The sequence below is a fragment of the Ranitomeya variabilis genome, chromosome 5 (genome assembly GCF_051348905.1).
Source record: "Ranitomeya variabilis isolate aRanVar5 chromosome 5, aRanVar5.hap1, whole genome shotgun sequence".
Lineage (NCBI taxonomy): Eukaryota > Metazoa > Chordata > Amphibia > Anura > Dendrobatidae > Ranitomeya > Ranitomeya variabilis.
In genome coordinates, this window is record NC_135236.1 from 634,791,283 (window position 1) to 634,814,604 (window position 23,322).

The following is a 23,322-nucleotide window of genomic DNA, read 5'->3' on the forward strand; positions in this document are numbered from 1 at the left end:
TCCCCACCCCGCACTGTGTTATTCATTATGCACAGTGCGGGGCTGGCATTCCTGGGCATGCGCACTGCGCTGTTCAGGCGCTCCCCCATCTCGGACGCTCTCCCATCTCTGACGCTCCCCCGCCTTCCCAGGAACCCCAGCCCCGCACTGTGCATAATGAATAACACAGTGCGGGGCGGGGATTCAGTAACAGGGCGGCCGCACTGCCCGCACAGGCGGAGTCAGGCACCCGGCATCTGAGAGGTGACTGACAAAGAACACTGCGCAGGCCCCAGGCAGGCACGCACAGCGCAGGCGCCGGATTTAAGAAGAAACAGCGCTCAGGGGGCGGCAACCATCGCCCCTGAAGAGAAGAGTGACGGCAGTTGGGAGCTTCATACAGGACGCTTCGGACCGCCTCCCGGTACAATATCTGGTCTTTGTGGCCAATTTTTAAAACGCTTTATTCAGGTAATAACTTAATCAAAAACTAAAAGAGCCACCTTGTTAGACTGCAGCATTACTGCTGCACAAGGTGGCTCTTTTAGTTTATAACGGCTGGGGGGGGTGACAGTGGCCCTTTAAAGTGGAGCAATAGTATGATGCCATTGTTCTCAGCAGCGATCTGGGAGTCAGAAATGCTTCCAGGGGTCTTTCCCATGCAGTTCTCCTTCCATTCAGCACTTTTTCCATCCATTTCAATATTTGAACAGCCCCTCCCCACTCAGATTTCCTTGTATGGTCTGCGGAAAATTGATTCATTTTCCCAATTTCACATTGACTCCCATTATGCCTCTTACTTGAAATGAGCATCAGATCATTAGAAATGGCTTGGCTCGAGTAACAAGTATCTGAACATTTTATTGCTTTCTCATCTCTGCTACATATGTAAAAGAAATAGATACTTTGTTAATATTTTTTATTAAAAGTGTATAATCCATCCACCAGCAACAAAAGTGACATCATTGCATGGTACATGACTCTAGTGACATCTATATCTCAACAGTTGCTGACCACGTCAAAATATGAACACATGGGTGCAGAAAGCACAATGTACCTCCATAATCAGCACTTAGAGTTAGCCATAGAGTACTCAGTGCAGCTCCCCCTACTGATGGCCACACTATCAAATATTAGTCACATTATTCCCAGTAATAACCACTGACCCCAATAAAACCATGTGTGTATCCAACCATCCACTCTTTTTTCTTCTAGAGTGGTATTGGTAAAATGAAAGGAAACTGGTGTCAGAACAGATTCCATAGTTTTAGATCATAAACTAAACTAAACCAAAAATTATTTTAATCCTAAATCTCTATTTAATGTCATAATTAGTGATGAGCGAATATACTCGTTACTCGAGATTTCTCGAGCATGCTCGGGGGCCCTCAGAGTATTTTCTAGTGCTCGGAGATTTAGTTTTTCTTGCCGCAGCTGAATGATTTATATCTGCTATCCATCATAAGTATATGTGGGAGTTGCCTAGCAACCAGGCAACCACCAAATGTACTTATGCTGGCAAACATATGTCGGAGGACCCCCGAGCATGCTTGAGAAATCTCGAGTAACAGGTATATTCGCTCATCACTAGTCAAAATCTAATGTATTTTCTTACATGCTTTTAGTCCCTCTCCTTCCCTCACTATGTTATCTAACTTCTTTATTATTTTTTTCCAATATTTACTCTTTGATGACATTTCATTTGAGATTCCCATTGTATGCTGGGACAGTCAAATGAGTCGTTATCGGGGGGCAACGTCTGGAATCAGTGCACTCCCTAAATGAAGCGTCATCAGTAGTGTTGAGCGATACCTTCCGATATGCAAAGGTATCGGTATCGGATTGGATATCGCCGATACCGATACCAGATACCAATGCATATCAATGGGACACAAAATATCGGAATGGTTCCCAGGGTCTGAAGGAGAGGAAACTCTCCTTCAGGCCCTGGGATCCATATTCATGTATAAAATAAAGAATAAAAATAAAAAATATTGATATACTCACCCCTCGGACAGCGCCTGGCTCTCACCGGTCCAAGCGTCTGCCTCCGTTCCTAAGAATGCAGAGTGAAGGACCTTTGATGACGTCGCGGCTTGTGATTAGTCGCGTGACCGCTCATGTGACCGCTCACGTGACCAATCACAAGCCACGACGTCATCGCAGGTGCTATACTCACTGCATTCTTAGGAACGGAGGCTGCCGGTTACATCGCTAAGGTCCAGGGTCCGCCGGAGGGGTGAGTATATCCATATTTTTTATTTTTCTTCTTTATTTTTTTACATGAATATGGATCCCAGGGCCTGAAGGAGAGTCTCCTCTCCTCCAGACCCTGGGAACCATACACTGAGAACTTCCGATTCCGATTTCCGATATCACAAACATATCGGAACTCGGTATTGGAATTCCGATACAGCAAATACCTGCCAATACCCGATACTTGCGGTATCGGAATGCTCAACACTAGTCATCAGTGATGTCAGTTCCAGATGCTGGGCTAGTTCCTGCTCTGCTGAGCATAGTTATCCATTCTGACAAATGCTCAGTAGATTCATGTCACTGTGTAATATGTGATAGTGACAGTGTTCACTCTCCCTGAAACCTGATCAGAAGTAAAGTGCTGGCAAGAGAGTGCACTGTCAGTGTTCAGTGTGCATTGTAAGAAGATTACATGGTGTGAAAGAAAAATGACCTCATTTTTAGGGGGTGCCTCCAGTGACCACAGCCTCTGCGCCCTGATGATGACTCATTTGACTTCCCAACATGCAATGTGAATTTCAAACAAAGCGTGATCAAAGAGGAATTAGTAAAAAAAAAAAAAATCTGTTAGGTAGGGTAGTGAGGGAACTGCAATGACTTTTTAATTAAAGTATATTGGAAAATAAATTAGATTGTAACATTGAAAAGATAGACATTTAGTATTAAAGTTAATTTTAGTTTTGGACCACATCTTTAAATAATGTTGAATGCCTGTGATCCAGTGCCGCTTCTCATGGACAAGCCATAATTTGGGGAAGTCAAGAAGTCCTAGGTCATAAGCCAAGAGGGTACATCATAAACAGATGGATGACACAAAGGCCTAGTCAGGTCACAGTCTAAGGGTACCGTCACACAGTGCAATTTTCATCGCTACGACGGCACGATCCGTGACGTCGCAGCGTCGTATGATTATCGCTCCAGCGTCGTAGACTGCGGTCACACTTTGCAATCACGGCGCTGGAGCGATGCCGAGGTCCCCGGGTAACCAGGGTAAACATCGGGTTACTAAGCGCAGGGCCGCGCTTAGTAACCCGATGTTTACCCTGGTTACCAGCATAAATGTAAAAAAACCAAACAGTACATACTCACATTCCGGTGTCTGTCCTCCGGCGTTCTGCTTCTCTGCACTGTGTAAGCACAGCGGCCGGAAAGCAGAGCGGTGACGTCACCGCTGTGCTCACTTTCCGGCCGGCAGGCGCTCACAGTGCAGAGAAGCTGAGACGCCGGAGGACAGACACCGGAATGTAAGTATGTACTGTTTGTTTTTTTTACGTTTACGCTGGTAACCAGGGTAAACATCGGGTTACTAAGTGCGGCCATGCGCTTAGTTACCCGATGTTTACCCTGGTTACAAGCGAACACATCGCTGGATTGGTGTCACACACAACGATCCAGCGATGTCAGCGGGTGATCATGCGACGAAAGAAAGTTCCAAACGATCTGCTACGACGTACGATTCTCAGCGTGATGTCTGATCGCAGTAGCGTGTCAGACACAGCGATATCGTAACGATATCGCTAGAACGTCATGAATCGTACCGTCGTAGCGATGAAAATTTCACTGTGTGACAGTACCCTAAGAATTCTAAGAAGGTAGCGGATCAAGACAAGGGGGCTATGCAAATAGATGGTCAAAGGCTAATCCAAGGTTGGGCCACAAAGATCATAATATACACTGCTCAAAAAAATAAAGAGAACACTAAAATACCACATCCTAGATATCACTGAATTAAATATTTCAGTTGCAAATCTTTATTCATTACATAGTGGAATGTGTTGAGAACAATAAAACATATAGATGATCAATGTAAATAAAAATTAATATCCCATGGAGGTCTGGATTTGGAATGATACTCAAAATCAAAGTGGAAAATCAAATTCCAGGCTGGTCCAACTTCATTGGAAATGCCTCATGACAAGCAAATTATGTTCTGTTGTGTGTGTGTGGCCTCCACGTGTCTGTATGACCTCCCTACAATGCCTAGGCATGCTCTTGATGTGGTGGCGGATGGTCTCCTGCGGGATCTCCTCCCAGACCTGGACTAATGCATCCGCCAATTCCTGGACAGTGTGTGGTGCAACTTGACATTGGTGGATGGTGTGAGACATGATGTCCCAGATGTGTTCAATCAGATTCAGGTCAGGGGAATGGGTGGGCCAGTCCATAGCTTCAATGCCGTCATCTTGCAGGAACTGCTGACACACTCCAGCCACATGAGGTCTGGCATTGTCCTGCATTAGGAGGAACCCACACAGACAAAAGGTCTGAGGATCTCATCTCGGTACCTAATGGCAGTCAGGCTACCTCTGGCGAGCACATGGAGGGCTGTGCGGTCCTCCAATGAAATGCCACCCACACCATTACTGACCCACTGCCATACCAGTCATGCTGAAAGATGTTGCAGGCAGCAGATCGTTCTCCATGGTGTCTCCAGACTCTGTCACGTCTGACACATGTGATCTGTATGAACCTTCTTTCATCTGTGAAGAGCACAGGGTCGCAAGTGGCGAATTTGCCAATGCTGGTGTTCTGTGGCAAATGCCAAGCGTCCTGCACGGTGTTGGGCTGTGAGCACAACCCCCATCTGTGGACATTGGGCACCAAGACCATCCTCATGGAGTCAGTTTCTAACCTTTTGTACAGACTCATGCACATTTGTGGCCTGCTGGAGGTCATTTTGCAGGGCTCTGGCAGTGCTCCTCCTGTTCCTCCTTGCACAAAGGCTGAGGTAGCGGTCCTCTGCTGGGTTGTTGCCCTCCTACCGCTCCCTCCACATCTCCTGGTGTACTGGCTTGTCTCCTGGTAGCACCTCCAGTCTCTGTACACTATGCTTACAGACACAGCAAACCTTTTTGCCACAGCTCGCAATGATGTGCCATCCAGGATGAGCTGCACTACCTGAGCAACTTGTGTGGGTTGTAGGTAGGGTTGAGCGAAACGGGTCGTTCATTTTCAAAAGTCGCCGACTTTTGGCTAAGTCGGCGTCTCATGAAACCCGATCCGACCCCTGTGCTTGTCGGCCATGCGGTACGCGACTTTCGCGCCAAAGTCGCGTTTCAATGACGCGAAAAGCGCCATTTCTCAGCCAATGAAGGTGAACACAGAGTGTGGGCAGCGTGATGACATAGGTCCTGGTCCCCACCATCTTAGAGAAGGGCATTGCAGTGATTGGCTTGCTGTCTGCGGCGTCACAGGGGCTATAAAGGGGCGTTCCCGCCGACCGCCATCTTACTGCTGCTGATCTGAGCTTAGGGAGAGGTTGCTGCCGCTTCGTCAGAAGCAGGGATAGCGTTAGGCAGGGTCCACTAACCACCAAACCGCTTGTGCTGTAGCGATTTCCACTGTCCAACACCACCTTCGGTGTGCAGGGACACTGGAAGCTACATTTTTTTTTTTCCCTCAGCGCTGTAGCTCATTGGGCTGCCCTAGAAGGCTCCGTGATAGCTGTATTGCTGTGTGTACGCCACTGTGCAAACCAACTGCTTTTTTCAAAGCACATATCCTCTTGTTCCTTCCTTTCTGCACAGCTATCTTTTTTGTTTGTCCACACTTTTTATTTAATTTGTGCATCAGTCCACTCCTATTGCTGCCTGCCATACCTGGCTTACATTACTGCAGGGAGATAGTAATTGTAGGACAGTCCCTGTTTTTGTTTTTTTTTTGTGGAAGATTAAGATTGGCATTTCTGCTACAGTGCCATCCCTGTGTGTGCCATCTCTCACTGAGTGGGCCATAGAAAGCCTATTTATTTTTTTCCTTGATTTGTGTTCTAAAATCTACCTCAACACAAAAACACTACATCAATCAGTGGGAGAAAAATATTGGCCTCAGTCAGGGCTTGTGTGCCACTCCTGTGTGTGCCATCTCTCATTCAGTGGGCCATACAAAGCCTATTTATTTTTTTGTTTTTTTTAATATTATTGGGTTTCTAAAGTCTCCGTGAAAAAAAAAAAATACATAAAAAAACAGTGGGAGAGTAATATTGCCCTTTCAGCTTGTGTGCCAGTCTTGACTCCTGGGTGTGCCACCTCTCTCTCTCTAATTGTGGGCCATATAAAGCCTATTTATTTTTTTGCTTTGTTTAATATTATTTGGTTTCTAAAGTCTCCCTGAAAAAAAAAATACATAAAAAAACAGTGGGAGAGTAATATTGCCCTTTCAGCTTGTGTGCCAGTCTTGACTCCTGGGTGTGCCACCTCTCTCTCTCTAATTGTGGGCCATAGAAAGCCTATTTATTTTTTTGCTTTTTTTAATATTATTTGGTTTCTAAAGTCTCCCTGAAAAAAAAAATACATAAAAAAACAGTGGGAGAGTAATATTGCCCTTTCAGCTTGTGTGCCAGTCTTGACTCCTGGGTGTGCCACCTCTCTCTCTCTAATTGTGGGCCATAGAAAGGCTATTTTATTATTTTATTTTTTTTTATTAGTATTTGGTTTCTAAATTGTCCCTGAAAAAAACATTTTATCTTATTTGGTTTCTAAAGTCTCCCTGAGAAAAAAAAAAAAAAAAAAATTAGGTGGGAGAATAATATTGACATTAGTGCTTGAGTGACAGTCCTGCGTGTGTGGCATCTCTGTGATTTTGTGCCACAGAAAACAGAGTGTGTAACATTGTGCCTGATTTTCCTTGTGGTCTCACCAACCTGTTAAGGGATATAGAAATCATACTGAAGTTATAGCTCACCGTGTAAGTTGTTTGACAGCAACAAATAAAGTTACTTTGGTTAATTTTTTAAAACAATGAGGAAGTCTGGTGCAAGAGGTCGTGGCCGTGGGCGTTCATTGTCAGCTGGTAATGATGGTAGTGGTAGTGGAGCATCAGGTGGTCGTGGGGATAAAAATATTCCACCTAAGTCTGGAGCTGTGGAGCCAGTTTCGTCGTCTGGCTACACAAGGCCTCGAACGCTCTCTTTTCTGGGAGTAGGAAAAACGCTTTTAAAGCCGGAGCAGCAACAGCAAGTTTTGGCTTACATTGCAGACTCAGCCTCTAGCTCTTTTGCCTCCTCTTCTGAAACTGGTAAATGTAAAAGCAGCGCGTCGCTTGTGGATGTTCACGGTCAGGGACAAGTCGCTTCCTTGTCCTCCTCAGCAAAAACTACAACAAGAGAGAAGGATGCAGCAGGCGACACAACGGGTCACTCCATGGAGCTCTTTACACATACCGTCCCTGGCTTAGAAAGTGAAACACTTAACAGGCCATGCCCATTACAAGTAGATTCTGACATGGAGTGCACTGATGCACAGCCACAGCCAGAGTACTATGCTGCTCCTTTGACTCAGACCACCACATTGCCCTCTCAGGGTACAGATCCACAATCAGACCCTGATGAGACTATGTTGCCCCGCCACGAACGCTATACCACAGACCGACACAGTGACACAGACGAAGTTGCACACGAGCTCGAAGAGGAGGTAATAGATGACCCGGTTGTTGACCCCGATTGGCAGCCATTGGGGGAACAGGGTGCAGGCAGCAGTAGTTCAGAAGCGGAGGTGGAGGAGGGGCCGCAGCAGGCATCAACATCGCAACAGGTTCCATCTGCCGGGCCCCTATCTGGCCCAAAACGCGTGTCAAAGCCAAAACCTGTTGGAGCACAGCGTTGCCATCCGGTTAAAGCTCAGTCTGCAATCCCTGAAAAGGGATCCGATGCTAGGAAGAGTGCAGTCTGGCATTTTTTTAAACAACATCCAATTGATCAGCGCAAAGTCATCTGTCAAAAATGTTCTACTAGCTTAAGCAGAGGTCAGAATCTGAAAAGTCTCAATACTAGTTGCATGCATAGACACTTAACCACCATGCATTTTCAAGCCTGGACTAACTACCAAACGTCCCTTAAGGTTGTAGCACCCTCGGCCAATGAAGCTAGTCATCAACGCAACATCCCTTCCGTCACTGTAAGGCCACCATTTTCTGCACCACCAGCAGTATCTGTGCAGGTTTCTTTGCCAGCCAAAAGCAGTCAGGGTCAGGGAATCACCAGTTTTGTAGGCGGAAATATTGCATCTAGGGCACCGGCGGAAACAATACCGTCTCCAACCGTCTCTCAGTCTGCCATGTCCACCGGCACACCCGCAAGTTCCACGATCTCCATCTCTCCAGTTCAGCTCACACTACATGAGACTCTGGTTAGAAAAAGGAAGTACTTATCCTCGCATCCGCGTACACAGGGTTTTAACATAGCTAGACTAATCTCGTTAGAGATGATGCCCTACCGGTTAGTTGAAAGCGAAGCTTTCAAAGCCCTGATGGAGTACGCTGAACCACGATACGAGCTACCCAGTCGACACTTTTTTTCCAGAAAAGCCATCCCAGCCCTGCACCAGCATGTTAAACAGCGCATCGTCCATGCACTCAGGCAATCTGTGAGTACAAAGGTGCACCTGACTACAGATGCATGGACCAGTAGGCATGGCCAGGGACGTTATGTGTCCATCACGGCACACTGGGTGAATGTGGTGGATGCAGGGTCCACAGGGGACATTAATTTCGGGACAGTTGTGCCTAGCCCACGGTCTAGGAAACAGTTGGCTGTAGGCGTTCGCACCCTCTCCTCCTCCTCCTCCTCATCCTCCTGCAGAAGCTACAGCTCTTCCACAGACCGCAGTCGGCCAACCACTCCATCGGCAGATGACACTGTTGCACACCAGTTGTCCCATTATGGGCCAGCTACTGGCAAGCGTCAGCAGGCTGTATTGGCTATGAAGTGTTTGGGCGACAACAGACACACCGTGGAAGTTCTGTCCGAGTTCTTGCAACAAGAAACGCAGTCGTGGCTGGGCACAGTAGATCTTGAGGCAGGCAAGGCAGTTAGTGATAACGGAAGGAATTTCATGGCTGCCATCTCCCTTTCCCAACTGAAACACATTCCTTGCCTGGCTCACACCTTAAACCTGGTGGTGCAGTGCTTATTGAAAACTTATCCTGGGTTCTCCGACCTGCTCCTCAAAGTGCGTGGACTTTGCTCACATATCCGACGTTCGCCTGTACACGCCAGCCGTATGCAGACCTATCAGCGGTCTTTGAACCTTCCCCAGCATCGCCTAATCATAGACGTTGCAACAAGGTGGAACTCAACACTGCACATGCTTCAGAGACTGTGCCAACAGAGGCGGGCTGTTATGTTTTTGTGGGAGGATACACATACACGGGCAGGCAGTAGGATGGCAGACATGGAGTTGTCAGGTGTGCAGTGGTCGAAGATACAAGACATGTGTCAAGTCCTTCAGTGTTTTGAGGAATGCACACGGCTGGTTAGTGCAGACAACGCCGTAATAAGCATGAGCATCCCCCTAATGCTTCTGCTGATGCAAAGTTTGACGCACATAAAGGAGCAGGCGTCTGCACAAGAGGAAGAGGAAAGCCTTGATGACAGTCAGCCATTGTCTGGTCAGGGCAGTGTACAGGACGAGGTAGCGGGCAAAGAGGAGGTGGAGGACGAGGAGGATGATGGGGATGAGTATATTTTTAATGCGGAACCTTTCCCGGGGGCACTGGAAATTGGTTGCGTGTCAAGGCCGGGTTCTGGTTTTTTGAGGGACACAAGTGACGTAGATTTGCCTGCAACTGCCCCTCACCCAATCACAACCGGAGATTTGACAACTGGAACTTTGGCCCACATGGCGGATTATGCCTTACGTATCCTAAAAAGGGACACACGCATAACGAAAATGATGAACGATGACGATTACTGGTTGGCCTGCCTCCTTGATCCACGCTATAAAGGCAAATTGCAAAATATTATGCCACATGAGAACTTGGAACTAATATTAGCAACCAAACAATCAACTCTTGTTGACCGTTTGCTTCAGGCATTCCCAGCACACAGCGCACGTGATCGTTCTCACACGAGCTCAAGGGGGCAACAGACTAGGAGTGTTAGGGGTGCACACATCAGAAGTGGCGTTGGACAGAGGGGTTTTCTGACCAGGTTGTGGAGTGATTTTGCTATGACCGCAGACAGGACAGGTACTGCTGCATCAATTGAAAGTGACAGGAGACAACATTTGTCCAGTATGGTTACTAACTATTTTTCATCCCTTATCGATGTTCTCCCTCAACCGTCATTCCCATTTGATTACTGGGCATCAAAATTAGACACCTGGCCAGAATTGGCAGAATATGCATTGCAGGAGCTTGCTTGCCCGGCAGCAAGTGTCCTATCAGAAAGAGTATTCAGTGCTGCAGGTTCAATATTAACCGAAAAAAGGACTCGTCTGGCTACCCAAAATGTTGACGATCTAACATTCATTAAAATGAACCACAACTGGATTTCGAAATCTTTTGCCCCACCTTGCCCGGCCGACACCTAGCTTTCCTATGAAAAGCTCTTGCCTGTGGACTACTGTGAATTACTTTTCTAATGTCTAATTTGCTGCAGCTGATTGTCCAGCATACGACATGTTTACACCTCCCTAAATGGCCAAACTCCCCACACGGGCCGTGGTATCGCGACTTGGCGCAAGCACCCGTGAGACTGCTGTTTGTCTGAAGAGGTGGGTGTACTCGCTTTTGGTCGACGGCATTGCTACTGGGTTCCTCATAGTACAATAAAGTGTCTCTGGCGGTGGTGGTGCGCACCCAACGTCAGACACACTGTTGTAACATGAGGGGCCTTGGGCCTGTAACGCCGGTCACAAGAGAGTTCACCCACCCCCAGGTCAAACATTGCTCTACCACTTCCACAGTTATCTCTCACACTTCCACCAATGTTAAGTCTATGCGCTGACATCCTTCCATACCTACCACTGACAATACCATTGTGTTGACATGTATGATGGTACTTAACATAGTCAGGGGCAGTGTCCTCTATTTACCACAGTAAATACTTTGCGCAAAATTAGTAGGTCTGAAACAACGCAGAGGATCCCACCCCTGAACCTAATGATTGCACCCTTTAGTGTTTTTGTTTTGTTTTAATGCGAGACATTCACATTTAGTTGTTGTTTTGGACTACTAACTGGCAGACACTCATTACAATCGGCCTCCGTTGACCAGACCACTGCTGCCCGTGTACCCCTGTAACTAATAATAAAGTGCCTACAGCCAGCCCAATTTAATTATGTTAGGCCTTCGAAGCCTGTCTGCGGTCCCTCCTTCCACTAGGCCTCCACTGACCAGACCACTGCTGCCCGTGTACCCCTGGAACCAATTATAAAGTGCCTACAGCCAGCCCAATTTAATTATGTTAGGCCTTCGAAGCCTGTCTGCGGTCCCTCCTTCCACTAGGCCTCCACTGACCAGACCACTGCTGCCCGTGTACCCCTGGAACCAATTATAATGTGCCTACAGCCAGCCCAATTTAATTATGTTAGGCCTTCGAAGCCTGTCTGCGGTCCCTCCTTCCACTAGGCCTCCACTGACCAGACCACTGCTGCCCGTGTACCCCTGTAACTAATAATAAAGTGCCTACAGCCAGCCCAATTTAATTATGTTAGGCCTTCGAAGCCTGTCTGCGGTCCCTCCTTCCACTAGGCCTCCACTGACCAGACCACTGCTGCCCGTGTACCCCTGTAACTAATAATAAAGTGCCTACAGCCAGCCCAATTTAATTATGTTAGGCCTTCGAAGCCTGTCTGCGGTCCCTCCTTCCACTAGGCCTCCACTGACCAGACCACTGCTGCCCATGTACCCCTGTAACTAATAATAAAGTGCCTACAGCCAGCCCAATTTAATTATGTTAGGCCTTCGAAGCCTGTCTGCGGTCCCTCCTTCCACTAGGCCTCCACTGACCAGACCACTGCTGCCCGTGTACCCCTGGAACCAATTATAAAGTGCATAGAGCCTATTTTTTAATTTAATTTAATATTAATAAAGCCAGGATGAACTACGATATACCACGCTATGAGCTACCCAGTTGACAATTCTTTTGCGAGAAAAGCCATCCCACCCCTCCACCTGCATGTTAAAGACCGCATTGTCCTTGCATTCTGTCAATTTGTCAGTCCAAAGGTATACCTGACAACAGACACATGGACCTGTAGGCCTGGCCACGGAAGGTTACGTGTCCTTTGTGGCTCAATGGGTTAATGTATTGGATGCATGGTCCACACAAGGGACAGCCTGCTAAGTCTGTATGCAGTCCCTAATTCAAGTTGGCCTCAACTGAATAAAGCTGAGCTTCTACTTTCTGGCTCAGATTAACTGCTGTTTTTAAAAAAATTGGCTTTTCTGTCCTTCTAAAGGTGTCTGCCCCTGCCTGGTGTTGTCCTCAACTGAATAAAGCTGAGCTTCAACCTTCTGTTCCAAATTACCATTTTTAAAAATGCAATTGGCTGTTCCGGCCTACTAAAGGGGTCTGCCCCTGCCTGGTGTTGTCCTCAACTGAATAAAGCTGAGCTTCAACCTTCAGTTCCAAATTACCATTTTTAAAAATGCAATTGGCTGTTCCGGCCTACTAAAGGTGTCTGTCTGCCCCTGCCTGGTGTTGTCCTCAACTGAATAAAGCTGAGCTTCAACCTTCAGTTCCAAATTACCATTTTTAAAAATGCAATTGGCTGTTCCGGCCTACTAAAGGTGAATGTCTGCCCCTGCCTGGTGTTGTCCTCAACTGAATAAAGCTGAGCTTCTACCTTCTGTTCCAAATTACCATTTTTAAAAATGCAATTGGCTGTTCCGGCCTACTAAAGGTGTCTGTCTGCCCCTGCCTGGTGTTGTCCTCAACTGAAAAAAGCTGAGCTTCAACCTTCAGTTCCAAATTACCGTTTTTAGAAATGCAATTGGCTGTTCCGGCCTACTAAAGGGGTCTGCCCCTGCCTGGTGTTGTCCTCAACTGAATAAAGCTGAGCTTCTACCTTCTGCCTTTTACTAACTGCTGTTTTTTAAAAAAAATTGGCTGTTCCGGCCTGCTAAAGGAGTCTGTCTGCCCCTGCCTGGTGTTGTCCTCAACTGAATAAAGCTGAGCTTCAACCTTCAGTTCCAAATTACCATTTTAAAAATGCAATTGGCTGTTCCGGCCTACTAAAGGTGTCTGTCTGCCCCTGCCTGGTGTTGTCCTCAACTGAATAAAGCTGAGCTTCAACCTTCAGTTCCAAATTACCATTTTTAAAAATGCAATTGGCTGTTCCGGCCTACTAAAGGTGTCTGTCTGTCCCTGCCTGGTGTTGTCCTCAACTGAATAAAGCTGAGCTTCAACCTTCAGTTCCAAATTACCATTTTTAAAAATGCAATTGGCTGTTCCGGCCTACTAAAGGGGTCTGCCCCTGCCTGGTGTTGTCCTCAACTGAATAAAGCTGAGCTTCTACCTTCTGCCTCTTACTAACTGCTGTTTTTTAAAAAAAATTGGCTGTTCCGGCCTACTAAAGGTGTCTGTCTGCCACTGCCTGGTGTTGTCCTCAACTGAACAAAGCTGTGCTTCAACCTTCTGTTCCAAATTACCATTTTTAAAAATGCAATTGGCTGTTCCGGCCTACTAAAGGTGAATGTCTGCCCCTGCCTGGTGTTGTCCTCAACTGAATAAAGCTGAGCTTCTACCTTCTGTTCCAAATTACCATTTTAAAAAATGCAATTGGCTGTTCCGGCCTACTAAAGGTGTCTGTCTGCCCCTGCCTGGTGTTGTCCTCAACTGAATAAAGCTGAGCTTCAACCTTCAGTTCCAAATTACCATTTTTAAAAATGCAATTGGCTGTTCCGGCCTACTAAAGGGGTCTGCCCCTGCCTGGTGTTGTCCTCAACTGAATAAAGCTGAGCTTCTACCTTCTGCCTCTTACTAACTGCTGTTTTTTAAAAAAAATTGGCTGTTCCGGCCTACTAAAGGTGTCTGTCTGCCCCTGCCTGGTGTTGTCCTCAACTGAACAAAGCTGTGCTTCAACCTTCTGTTCCAAATTACCATTTTTAAAAATGCCATTGGCTGTTCCGGCCTACTAAAGGTGTCTGTCTGCCCCTGCCTGGTGTTGTCCTCAACTGAATAAAGCTGAGCTTCAACCTTCAGTTCCAAATTACCATTTTTAAAAATGCAATTGGCTGTTCCGGCCTACTAAAGGTGAATGTCTGCCCCTGCCTGGTGTTGTCCTCAACTGAATAAAGCTGAGCTTCAACCTTCAGTTCCAAATTACCATTTTTAAAAATGCCATTGGCTGTTCCGGCCTACTAAAGGTGTCTGTCTGCCCCTGCCTGGTGTTGTCCTCAACTGAATAAAGCTGAGCTTCAACCTTCAGTTCCAAATTACCATTTTTAAAAATGCAATTGGCTGTTCCGGCCTACTAAAGGTGTCTGTCTGCCCCTGCCTGGTGTTGTCCTCAACTGAATAAAGCTGAGCTTCAACCTTCAGTTCCAAATTACCATTTTTAAAAATGCAATTGGCTGTTCCGGCCTACTAAAGGTGTCTGTCTGCCCCTGCCTGGTGTTGTCCTCAACTGAATAAAGCTGAGCTTCAACCTTCAGTTCCAAATTACCATTTTTAAAAATGCAATTGGCTGTTCCGGCCTACTAAAGGTGTCTGTCTGCCCCTGCCTGGTGTTGTCCTCAACTGAATAAAGCTGAGCTTCAACCTTCAGTTCCAAATTACCATTTTTAAAAATGCAATTGGCTGTTCCGGCCTACTAAAGGTGTCTGTCTGCCCCTGCCTGGTGTTGTCCTCAACTGAATAAAGCTGAGCTTCAACCTTCAGTTCCAAATTACCATTTTTAAAAATGCAATTGGCTGTTCCGGCCTACTAAAGGGGTCTGCCCCTGCCTGGTGTTGTCCTCAACTGAATAAAGCTGAGCTTCTACCTTCTGCCTCTTACTAACTGCTGTTTTTTAAAAAAAATTGGCTGTTCCGGCCTACTAAAGGTGTCTGTCTGCCCCTGCCTGGTGTTGTCCTCAACTGAATAAAGCTGTGCTTCAACCTTCTGTTCCAAATTACCATTTTTAAAAATGCCATTGGCTGTTCCGGCCTACTAAAGGTGTCTGTCTGCCCCTGCCTGGTGTTGTCCTCAACTGAATAAAGCTGAGCTTCAACCTTCAGTTCCAAATTACCATTTTTAAAAATGCAATTGGCTGTTCCGGCCTACTAAAGGTGAATGTCTGCCCCTGCCTGGTGTTGTCCTCAACTGAATAAAGCTGAGCTTCTACCTTCAGTTCCAAATTACCATTTTTAAAAATGCCATTGGCTGTTCCGGCCTACTAAAGGTGTCTGTCTGCCCCTGCCTGGTGTTGTCCTCAACTGAATAAAGCTGAGCTTCAACCTTCAGTTCCAAATTACCATTTTTAAAAATGCAATTGGCTGTTCCGGCCTACTAAAGGTGTCTGTCTGCCCCTGCCTGGTGTTGTCCTCAACTGAATAAAGCTGAGCTTCAACCTTCAGTTCCAAATTACCATTTTTAAAAATGCAATTGGCTGTTCCGGCCTACTAAAGGTGTCTGTCTGCCCCTGCCTGGTGTTGTCCTCAACTGAATAAAGCTGAGCTTCAACCTTCAGTTCCAAATTACCATTTTTAAAAATGCAATTGGCTGTTCCGGCCTACTAAAGGGGTCTGCCCCTGCCTGGTGTTGTCCTCAACTGAATAAAGCTGAGCTTCCACATTCTGGCTTTCGCCCTATACTATCAGATATTAAACTGCATTTGGCCTACTAGTGTGGTTAGGCCCTTGAAACAGTGTCTGCTGCTCTTGGGTTTGCTACTCCACTGAACAAAGCAATGCCGCCTGTTTAGTCCTGTTACCAATTTTGAACTGCATTTAGCCTACTTTATTCTTTGGCCCTATATCTGTTTCCTCCTCATCCTGCCCATTGCCCAGCCACTGCTAGATGAGTCTGCTGGTACATTGACCTACACCACTACATTCCCCTTATACTCTACACAGCCAGAATCTGACCCTGCTGAAAGTAAGGTTCCCCTTCCCGCATGTTATACCACCTTACACAGGGACAGAGAGGAAGGTGCAGATGAAAGTGCAGGTTCCTTCATCAGGTGGGGGGGCATACTCGTTGGCGACGTCACTGGCACAGGGCCCCTCAGAGTACGCAAAAGTGTCGCTGCTGGTGGGAGGCGCCCCCGCCATGCAAACACACCGCTGTACTTTGAGGGGCCCTGTGCCAGTGCCAATGCGAACGAGTGGGCCCCCCCTGCTTGCTCAGGATCACAGCACTTGCAACGTTGAAATACTTACCTTTCCCTGCAACACCGCCGTGACGTAGTCCGCATTTCCTGGGCCCACGAAAAACTTGAGCCAGCCCTACTCCCCCCACAACTTTTGCCAAATGACCCCCAATTCCCTATGCCCAACTATTATTATAAAGTTAATTAAGATTGACAAGCTTCAGAAGCAAGAATGGATGTTTTTGGCATTAAAATGGGCACTGTAGGTGTTTTCCTGGCCTCCACTCACTGCCGACTATGCTTCCCCATTGACTTGCATTGGGTTTCGTGTTTCGGTCGATCCCCGACTTTTAGCGATAATCGGCCGACTGCACTCGACTCGACTCTGGACAAAATCGGGTTTCACAAAACCCGACTCGATCTTAAAAAAATGAAAGTCGCTCAACTCTAGTTGTAGGGTCCGTCTTAGGCTACCATGAGTGTGAAAGCACAACCAACATTCAAAAGTGACCAAAACATCAGCCAGAAAGCATTGGTACTGAGATGTGGTCTGTGGTCCCCACCTGCAGAACCACTCCTTTATTGAGGGTGTCTTGATAATTGCCAATAATTACCCTCTGCTGTCTATTCCATTTGCACAACAGCATGTGAAATTGATTGTCAAACATTGTTGATTCCTAAGTGGACAGTTTTGATTTCACAGAAGTTTGAGTTGTATTCTGTTGTTCATGTGGTCCCTTTATTTTTTTAGCATTGTAAGAACTCAGAGCAAGGAACAAACACACGCCCCTTGAGCTAAGCTACAACTGGCAATGTTCTAATCATTTCCGGCCTGCTAAATAGCCTGATAATCTCACAAAATGGGTGACATCTGGAGGAAACCCTTCAGGCCCTGCCAGATTGGAGTGACAGCTTAGCATGCCCCTGCCTCAGATTAGGCGGTTGAGCTGTTACTCACAATCCTCACAGCTCAGCATGCCGCTAATCCTATAGGGCGGCTGAGCTGTCACTCACAACATTGTTAGGACCCTGTGAGTAATAGAATCGTGACTTACAATACCATGCTTTCTGATCTCGCAATGGACCCTTGATCTGTGCGCAATGTGCACAACCTTATGATCAGCTGTGTCAGGATCAGGCGTAAAAGATTTGGACAGACACAATTGACATGGAAACTGAGTCTAACCATTTATTGGTGGGCTCCTGTGGATGCCATCAAGGACCAAGTAAGGGTTGGAACAAGAGCCATAGATGAGAACTGCTTCTTGTATTTTTCATTACTTGAGTTTTAGCTCTATACAATACAATTGTCATCTGCTTCACCACATCTCTAATATAAAGGTAAAAAAATAAGTATAATCAAACGTTGAAGATTAATAAATACCTATTACAAACTTCCATCCAATTTGTGCCATCTGATACAAGACAGAGCAACACCCTTGCTTCATCAGCACATATCATCACGTGTTAGGAAGAGAAAGTATATCACATACAGATTTATATCTCTCATTTTATTACTTTGTTTGTTTATATCCATAAACACATCCACCACATAGTAATATCTCAGTTGACAGTTTCCAAATCATCCTCTGTCGTCTGAAATTCCTGCTGAGATCCTGTCTGTGCAAATGTGTTAATATTGTCATGCTTGGCATAACAGAAGATAGCACTTGGCAACAGAATGGAATGAGATAGGGTGACCCTTGGATGCAAAAAGAATCAACCAAAAAATATAAACCATGACTGACTGAAAATAAAGTAACAGTGTTTTCATCCATCTCTTAGATGCACATCCACTTATTACACTCCTGTTGTTCAACCTACGACTTTCAAAATCTTAAACAATTTGTCATAAGTCTTTGTCCATAAGGAACTCAAAATAAAAATTGGTATTCCTTTATCCGTCCTATCAAGCAGTTTCAATACTGTGTGACAAGGCATCATATAAGTTCATTGCAGTATTTAGAAACTAAATTCCTAATTGGTCCAAGAAGCTGCTGCCCAGAGGTGGTTTGCCATGACTGTATTATTACTCCTCTAGTGCAGGGGGGAGAATTTTTTTTTTTGCGAAGGGCCATGTGGATATATATACCATCCTTTGGGGGCCATACAAACTCAGCCCACAAAGTACATCCTGACTCTGGCACTGGTTTCAGGACGTAATCTTTCTTTGCATGCCCTTCAGTGTTCAGTAGTGAACACTGCGTGTGTATGCTAACAGAGCAAGAAGAAGTTATTGAGCTGGTTGTAATCAAACTACAGCTCCTTGGCCAAGAATGCGGTCCCTGAGAATCTGCTTGGGGGGCCTGATAAAGGTTCATCGAGGGCCGTAAATGGCCCTGGGGCCTGAGGTTCCCCACCCCTGCTCTAGTGCTTTGGACAAACACGAGGCCACCTGGTCAAACATGTGTTTTACACTCGACACTTGGGTCATTTTTACATGACCTGCAATTACTTATTGTCCAAGTAAATGTTAATAACAGATTCTATTTTAAATTTGTCTGGAATCGAATTCTACTCCAATTTTACAAAAATCCATATTTTCCAGAATGTATAATTTTTTTGTAATTTGCTCAGCACAAATTCAGTAATAGTGGTGCTGAATGTTAGTGGGCCGACACAAGATTAAAAAATAATAATAATACTTAACAACTAACTTTCAGTCCACTTCTGCTGCTGGTTCTCTCTAGTACAGTCCCTGGCGCCTCTTTTTGTCATCGCTGAGGGAATATTCAATCTAGAATGTGACAATGCATGGAGCGTAACTTCACATAAGAGTTGTAAGGTTGCAGCGACGCTGTGACATAACAACATGTGCCCTGACCTTACTGTACATCGCAAACTGTGTGCTGGAACTTCTTGCTTCTACTGCCCATAATGAGGGAAGACTTGGCCTACCGTGATGATGCCCATGGTTTCAGAGCGGAATGTATGGAAGACACGGAGCAGCAGGGGAAAACAGTGAGATATTAGTTATTTTTTTTCTTTTTCTCCACATCTTTCTTTTCTTGAGCTCTGAGATGTCTCCAGACTCCTGCATCTCAATTTCCCAGTAGATTATGCTAAATTTGTCAACATTGGCTCTCTTCAGATTAAGAGGCATGTTACTGTAAAAAATAAAGTACAAGTGTGTTCTTCAGGGGTTTGTACCAAGAAAACACTATATCAAATATATATAATATACAGTGGGTGACAACGTGCTTGCTGATGGCTTGGGATTTCAACTCTTGGGATTTCCACCAATCCCAGCAACAGGATACTAGCCTAAATGGATGCTTGTAGACCACCACTGCCTGAGCACTGTGCTCTGCTATCTCCAGGAGTCAGTGCAAGCTCAGCTACTGCCCCATTCTGGATGCATTATGACTTTCTTATATCAAAGCAGTATCTCCTATTTGGCTTCAATACACAGCCTGATCTGCTGCTTAATCTGTGACAAATCAAATGGTTGTACATGCACAAAAAATAGAAAAACTATAACACAAAAAGTGTAGAAAGAATACCAAAAGTGTAAAAGATTAAATCATGCTTAATGTAAATAGCAAAATGTAAAAAAATAACATATTTGGTTTTGCTACTTTCCTGAACTAATAAAACATAAACATTCTAAATCTAATAAAGTAAAACCCAAAAGAAAAAAAATCAAAAATCAAAAACACCAGAATTTTAATTTTTTGGTCATCACAATTCCACAAAAATGCGTTAAAAAGCTATTAAAACAACATATAAACGTCTTATTGCTAAGAATACATTCACAGGTCTAGACGCAAAGAAACAGAACCTCAAACAGCTCCATCAAAAAAAGATTTAAAAAGTATCAAAAAATTAAGACAAAAGGTTTTTTTTTTATCCCCAAAATGTAAGTTGTTTTCGATGTTCTGAGGAATCATGTTACCAGGTCAATTATAAACCTAATCAAATAGTACCACCAATCAGTTCAAAAGTGCATGTAGCAAGGTAAGACTGTAGTTAAATCATAAAAAATAACTTTATTTTTATGATTTAACTACAGTCTTACCTTGCTCCAGGTCAATTATAACAAACAATATATTCTGTAAAAAACGAAAAAAAAAATAAGGTTGATGCTGTTTTTGTTCACAACTTCAACCATTTCATGACTGTTTTTTTAATACATTATAATGGCAAAATGAATGGTGCCATTCTAACGGCGCAGTCAGACGGCCATATTATCCGCGCTAGGATCACATTGCAGTCCTCAGACTAGCCATCAGCTCTCCTGACCTGAGTATGACAGCTGCACAGTAGTGTTGAGCATTCCGATACCGCAAGTATCGGGTATCGGCCGATATTTGCTGTATCAGAATTCCGATACCGAGTTCCGATAGTTTTGTGATATCGGAAATAGGAATCGGAAGTTCCCAGTGTATGGTTCCCAGGGTCTGGAGGAGAGGAGACTCTCCTTCAGGCCCTGGGATCCATATTCATGTAAAAAATAAAGAATTAAAATAAAAAATATGGATATACTCACCCCTCCGGCGGCCCCTGGACCTTAGCGATGTAACCGGCAGCCTCCTTTCCTAAGAATGCAGTGAGTTTAGGACCTGCGATGATGTCGCGGCTTGTGATTGGTCGCGTGAGCGGTCACATGAGCGGTCACGCGACCAATCAGAAGCCGCGACGTCATCTAAGATCCTTCACTCCTCATTCTTAGGAACGGAGGCTGCCGGTTACATCGGTAAGGTCCAGGGGCCGCCGGAGGGGTGAGTATATCCATATTCTGATATGACCAGTCCTGTCACCGGAGTCTGTATAAGAATTCTGAGTTACCTTGACCCTGCTGAGGTTTTCATCTCTTATTATACGCAGTTTCTGTATAGCCCTGCTGTTGTATGTGAACTAGCTGCCGGCCCAATCTGTCCCTTCCGGGTTCCGGTTCGACGGGCAACCCGAGTACTTTTATCGGTTTACCCCTCCGGGGGTACCGCTGAACTCTGTATCTGTTGCTGCGTCCGACCCTAGTGAAGTTGATATCACCTCACATTCTCTTCCGTTTGCTGTATTATATATAATGAATAAAGCCACGGATCCGGTATCCGTCTCTGCGCCTATTCTGGATAATGATTAATGCTTCCCGGTTCTCACCATGTCCTTTTTCTCTATTCCTCTTTTCCTCAGATTGGTACTAGGGGCCTATAATCCGTCATAGGGCTGTTAGGAGTTCAGTTATACGACCTCTCACTTTCAGCTCCTTAACCCAACTGCCAGTCCTTTTCTCAGACCAGAATGGATCAAGGGGAGTCTCTGGAGCTCCCCCTTCTGGCCGGAGATGGTAGTGCAGTCTTGCTATTTTAGTATTTGTATTTAGTGTCAATAACTATTTTTGTGGCAAATACCTCTAGGGGCGCCACATTCCCCCTTAGTTAAGAACAGTACTCCGGGACTGTGGGACGATAACATTTTGAAATAACAATTGATATGTACAGAGTCTTAAAAATGAAAAGTTACAAAAACCACTCAAAGAAACAAAAATGGAAGTCTGTAAAAAGTCACTTCAAATAGCGTCCATTAATACAGTTCTATCCTTGAAGGTACTAGGAAGCAAAGTTCACAAAGCAGTCTTTCCGGAGCTTTGATTTAGTGTCTCCGGGCTGATAAAAAGTTCAAGAATATGCAAGAAGTTCATACAGATAAGTGTCTGTAGGTACTGGGCTTAAACGTTACAGGACGATAACAATGACTATAGTCTTATAGTTCGTAATCCGCATACCTGGCCGGTAATTGACCCTGGGTACTACGATGTGATCTCTTTATGTGGTGTACTACTGTCTACTGCGGACATAGTATCTGCCCTCTCTGCTAAAGATAATTCCACAGCTATGGGGTTGGCAAGTCCACCGTGAATGGGATTACTCTGATCAGGAATCTGTTCTTCCTGGCCTGGAACCTCTTGTAGTATGGGGTCAGCCTCTTCCTGTCTTAGGACTTCTAATATTGGGTTCGGTGTTAGATAAAAGGCAACCATGGGAACCACTACCGCACCATGGTATGTCAGTAGGGTTTTGGGAAAGTCTCCTATACAGGTGTGATACATTTCCTCTTCTTTTTCCTTTACTGGTTGAACCTGTATGGGTTGAATAACTTCTGGTTCTGGCTGGACAACTTCTGGCTCTTTCAACATTTCCGGACATAATTTAAGATTGTCTCTTGACACTAGTACAGATGTTAAACCTCCGTTTTTGCTAATGAGACACATTTTAGGATTATCCATTCTTGTTGGTAAAACTGTGTAGGGTACGGCTTCCCATTGATTATCCAGTTTATTGGTTCGACGATTCCTCTTGAGTACTTGGTCACCCGGTCTTAATGGAGTTGCTAGAGCATTCTGGTTGAAAGTTCGCTCTTGTCTTTCTCTGGTTTGCTGAAGGCTTCTTTCCACACTCTCTTGCACTTGGCGATACTGCTTTTGCCGTACGACATCCCAATTGGAGTCTTGAACTTCTGCGTCTGGTTTCAGAATTCCCATTTCTAGATCGATTGGTAATTGACCGGGTCTTGCACGCATAAGGTAAGCTGGGGTGCAGTTGGTGGAGCTCACCGGAACATGATTATATAGATCCACCAAGTCAGGCAATTTCTCTGGCCATTGATTCCTTTCCGTTTCAGGTAAAGTCTTTAGTAGGTCTATCACAATATGGTTCATCTTCTCACATAAGCCGTTTGTTTGTGGATGATAGGTTGTCGTCCGGATCTTTTTGCAACCATACATATTACAGAACTCTCTGAAGATCTCTGATTCAAAGGCTGTACCCTGGTCGGTGAGAACCTGTTCCGGATATCCATGGGGTCTACAAAAGTACGTTTGGAATGCTTTGGCTGCTGTTTTTGCTGTCAGATCTTTTATGGGCACTACTACCAAGAAGCGTGAATAATGATCCACGATGGTCAAGGCATAGACATAGCCGGATCGGCTTGGTGTCAACTTCACGTGGTCTATGGCTACAAGTTCAAGCGGTTGTTTGGTAATTATGGGCTGCAGTGGTGCTCTTTGGTCCTTTTGATCATTTCTTCTGAGGTTGCACGGGCCACAGTTTCTGCACCACTGTTCGAT